General features: G+C 32.8%; 1 non-coding gene across 1 annotated transcript; it reads left to right on the plus strand.

Annotated features, from left to right (window-relative positions):
• The first annotated feature begins 3850 nt into the window (after positions 1-3850).
• Positions 3851-3924, plus strand: Trnaf-gaa (transfer RNA phenylalanine (anticodon GAA)). Its single transcript has one exon. It is a non-coding gene; the product is annotated as a tRNA-Phe (tRNA).
• The last annotated feature ends 1076 nt before the right edge of the window (positions 3925-5000 follow it).

The following is a 5000-nucleotide window of genomic DNA, read 5'->3' on the forward strand; positions in this document are numbered from 1 at the left end:
TTAAAGAAAAAAGAGGGGTTTTATTTATTTCCTTGAAGAATAGAAAATTGTAGGGAAACGAAGCAGTAAATTAGATCTTTTATTGTAATTTATAAAAGTACCTATCTCAAATTTCCAACAATATTATCGTAATGTTATTATGAAAATATATATATAAGTTTTCAATTGACATTTAAAGTGGTATGAGCATAATACAATTAATTGGTATACGTAATGTATATTATACTGCCGTTGTTTTTAAGAACTACAGTAAAGGACACATGCAATGTTAACCAAATAGCACATACTGTGTCTTTAAAAAAATCACGGCAGTAGTCTATAGATACGCACACCAATTTTATTATCATCGTATTAACCCGTTAACTGCCGTACGCTGGAAAAATTCGTACTTAATTTTTTTTTTAATTTTTACCAGAAAACTCTTCCTTTAAATTTATAATCGATCGATATTTTGAAGGACGAGTTTTCTGGTCAAATTTTCAAATACAAGTTTTTCCAGAGCACGGCAGAGATAGCTGGTTACACACACACACACACACACACACACACACACACACACACACATTGGTGACCAATCGGTTTGAAGTCGAGCTATGAAATGAATCGGGTACTTTAACTAACTGTTAATATGTATTGTATAAAACGAGGCTTTTATGAAAGACACTGAAAACAATCGTTTTCAAACTGCAGATCATTCAACTTTAATGAGTATTTATCAATTATTATTATTATTATTATTATTATTATTATTATTATTATTATTATTATTATTATTATTATTATTATTATTATTATTCCAATCATTTTGAATTTTTAACGCACATTCTCGGTCGTTCAATAAGGCGAGACCACTAAGACTTTTCCGAATTTTATTAGCGATAGGAATACATTATGAGGTAAGTAAGATCCGTTGGAAACTTGGGGGTCCCAAGGTAAATGGGGATTCGTATTTTACCCTCCTTATCCAAATGAGAGTGTCCTATCCAAACACTATGGTTGTATGATATTTTAAGATGAAGCTTTTATTCTCTAATTGAAAATGGAAATCAAGACAGGAACATTCCCTACGCAATGTTTTGGTTTCTTTCCAAGACTTTATTGACCTAGACTTTTGTCTTTTTGGAAAAAAAAACAAACAACTAAACATGTTAAAAAGTTTGGCCAGAAAACCCGTCCTTCATATATCAATCAATTAAAATGACCTTCATTTTGTCAAAAAATTCTCAAACCGGGGACTTTCTTTAAGATAAGGGTCATTTTTATCCCTCGATATTTGAAAGACGAATTTTCTGTCTATTTTTTTTTAAGTGTTGTTCTTTTCATTGTACGGCGGAGTTGTTGTTTTTTCTATTTCAAATCAAAGTGATTGCTTCCATTTTAAACTCACAAATTCCTTCTGGTGAGAAATAATAGGTTTAAAAAATATTATGAGAACAGCAATTAGTAGCTTTTTAAAATAAAATATGTGTCGTGTTATTGTAATTGATTATTTGATATTTGATTTTACAAGACAAAAGGATGAAATTCTTTACTTCAATTCTTCATTTCTGTTTTTGTTTCTTTTCTTTTGTATTTTTTTTGTTTGTTTTTTTTTTAAATTTTTGCAAGACTGTTAATTTTATTGACAACCTCATTGAGTGTAGGAGAAAAAAAAGGGTGCGATTGATGAGACGGAGTCAGAAATGTGAATATAAAATGAATTTCATGTCAATAAACTATACTACATCAACACGAAGAATAATAAATATGATTCAAAATATCGTAATTCCTTCATTGTTTATTCTTTTTAAATTCATATATTTCCATAGATAATAATTAGAACCGAATGATAAATATCTCAAGTTTGGAGAAATTATACGACTATAAAGGGGGAAAAATGATCTCGCACACCTTATGTAGCGCAATGTCTTCTCAAAACGCCTTATGTGGGCGGAGATTTATTTTGACATCGCATATTGGAGAAGTAGGTCACTTGCTTTGACTTGTATACTCATTTATCTGTTTTCCAACTTGCAATCTGTATTTGTCTTCGAATAGGATTATCTGGTTTTATCCTGGCCCTTGTCGGAGTCGGGAAGAAAACAGTCAAATGTATAGTTGTATAGTTTTGATAGATGACACTATTATGTTTGGATTAAGCATTACGGTATCTCAAACTAAGTACATTGAGAGTGTTCTCTTAGAATCTACATCTGTTCCATCGTTTCTCAGGTGCTTTTAATGGTAAATCTAGAATTTTTACTAGCCCATCTTTTCGTTTTAACTGGCGCTGAAATGACCGAAATGCGTTGCAAGCGCCGTAAGACTCTTATAAACAATAACAAACAAACAGTACGTTTTACAATATAGATAGAATGAAGTTGACGTCACTCGGGTCTTTGTTATTGTTTTTTTTTACCATCCACGTTTATGAGTAATTCTCACTAAACTGTGTTGGTCCGTTATACTTCCGGATGGCAATGTTGTGAACTTCTTAGCCAAGCGCATACTATCTCTTGCATCACAATCCACGAGCATACTTGACACGCGTAAAAGGCGTCTTTGCAATTATTTTACAACACAGACAATACTGTCATTGGTCAGGTGCTCATTTTTACACCTGATTGCGGTGGAAGAATGTAAGTAAAGAGATCGCGCCTAGCGCGGGATTCAAACCAGGGACCTGCCGTTCTAAAGACGAGTGTCATAACACAAGACCATAAAGCCGCGTTGTAAGTTGTTTAAGTGCTCTATGAACGATAGGGAGCCAAAAGATTTGTACTTTGTTCGTCCATATTTCTGTGTTTGTTCCGTGTTGTTTTGTTTTTGCTTGTCTATTTGTTAATTTTGGCGGTGGTGGTGGGGGGTGGGGGTATCTATGCCCCGCGATATTAATCTATGTGCGTCTATATTATGGTCTTGTGTTATGACACTCGCTTTCGGATCGGAGGGTGCCCTTTGGTTCGAGCCTCGCTCGGCGCATAGATGAGTCCTTAGAAAAGGCTCTTTACTCACATTATCTCACCGTACTTAGGTGTAAAATTATATGGCCGTTAACAGCGTTGTCTGTCCGAAAAAATTGTAATATCGCCTAACAGGCGTCATGTCCCGTCCTAAGTGTTAAATGTTGCTGTTGGCCAGGGAGCCCTTGTAAAGCGCTTTGAGAACGTTTAGTGGATATTGCGCTATAAAAAAGCTCAATTTAAAAAGAAAATCGGCATGGAACTCTAACATTCACCACCTTAGGCCCTACTGCAGAAGGACAGAGTTGCCCCGAGACTATCCTGTCCCAAGTCTGTAACCTATCATTATGATAATAGAGAAAGTCCTGTCCTAGCTAGTGCACAAGGGTCTTTACTATTTGGACCGGTAAAATCTTGTTGTCTCCTCTGTCACCCTAAATAATCTCTTTCTCTGTTGTTGTTATTTCTATTTTACAAAATTAATTTTAAGGGTTGTTTTTTTTTGCTTGTCCTTGTTTTGTTTTGTTTTGTGTTTCTTTTTTTTTTTTTTTTTTTTTGGCTTTTTTTTTGGGGGGGGGGGGGGGGGGGGGGGGGGGGGGGTTAACAAATGTGAGGTTTAAGCAAATTAAAATATTTGATAAACATAAAAAAGTGAGTATGAAACAGTGGCAGACAAAGCAAGAAAGAAAATGCAAGAAAAACATCCCTAATAAATCAATCTGCGTTTACTGGGGATCGAACCTCAGACCTCCTGATTACCTTGGGTAGTGAGAAACTGATTCGCCAGCAAATGATTTTGTGTCTCACACAATCTCTGGCCTTGTTCAGAATGAACAGCGAACACCGATGAAATTTTGAAATGCTACATAATTATCATTGCTTACAACATGATTGTCATATTGTTCGCATCCGAAATAGCTCAGTTGGGAGAGCATAAGACTGAAGATCTAAAGGTCCTGGTTCACGATCCCGGGTTTCGGCAATAGTCGGATGGTTGCCATGTTGGTTTTTTTTTTTGTTTTGGTTTAGTTTAATGTGGAAAATATAAATAACATTTTTGTCTGTTATTTGTATTACTTTTAAATTTTAATTTTTTATTATTATTATTTTTATTATTAATTAATTTTTATTATTATTTTTTTTATTTATTATTTTTATTTATTATTATTAGTATTATTTATTATTATATTATTGTTATTATTATATTTTATTATTATTATTATTATTATTATTTTAATTATTTTTTTTTATTATTATTTTAAATTTTTTATTTTTATTATTATTTTTATTATTATTTTATTATTTTATTATTATTATTTTATTATTATTCTTATTTTTATTATATTATTATTATTATTATTTTTATTATTATTTTTTTGTTTTTGTTTTGTTTTTTTGTTTAAAGTCGCGGGCCTTAGTCGATGACCGATGATTTTATGAAACTCGATTCTACTTGTTGAAATGGAGACTCTTTGCGTTAGTTTGAGTGTATCTCCATTGCAATAACGAGCCCAAAACAATTTGCATTATCATAACTTCAAATAAGTGCTTTGTCCTATACACTAATTACCGAGGAAATAAATAGATAAATAAATAAAAATATGGATAATGCATATGTATATATGTCTATATATTGGACTACTATATTTATAGTGTATAACTTCAATTGTTAGCTTTAAGTACAACTATAATAACAACAATAACAATGCTAGTTACTCGTATTCAATCTGTAAAAACAGTTTTAATAAATTATAGTTTTCCTTCAGTTTATCCTTCAGTTGCACATAAGGCCGATTTAAATCCGCTTTCTATAGCATGAAACGGACAAAAGCCTTTTCTTTCTACCCTTTTAATGGGACGCTAGTCTATCGCAATTTACTTTCCGCCAGATTGAACAGACCCAGCTACCCATTTACTGCTGGGTAGACAGGGGGTCGGAAAATAATGTCGACTGCACCAGGGATAGATCTTGGTCCCTTTGCGTGTAAAGCGAGCGTTCTGCCAATAGAGCTGCCAGGATCCCCATTTTCAATTTTAGATTTGCTAGTAAATTCTGTG

Source organism: Berghia stephanieae, chromosome 1, assembly GCF_034508935.2.
Source record: "Berghia stephanieae isolate SIO BIC M18660-M18661 chromosome 1, UCSD_Bste_1.3, whole genome shotgun sequence".
Classification (NCBI taxonomy): Eukaryota; Metazoa; Mollusca; class Gastropoda; order Nudibranchia; family Aeolidiidae; genus Berghia; species Berghia stephanieae.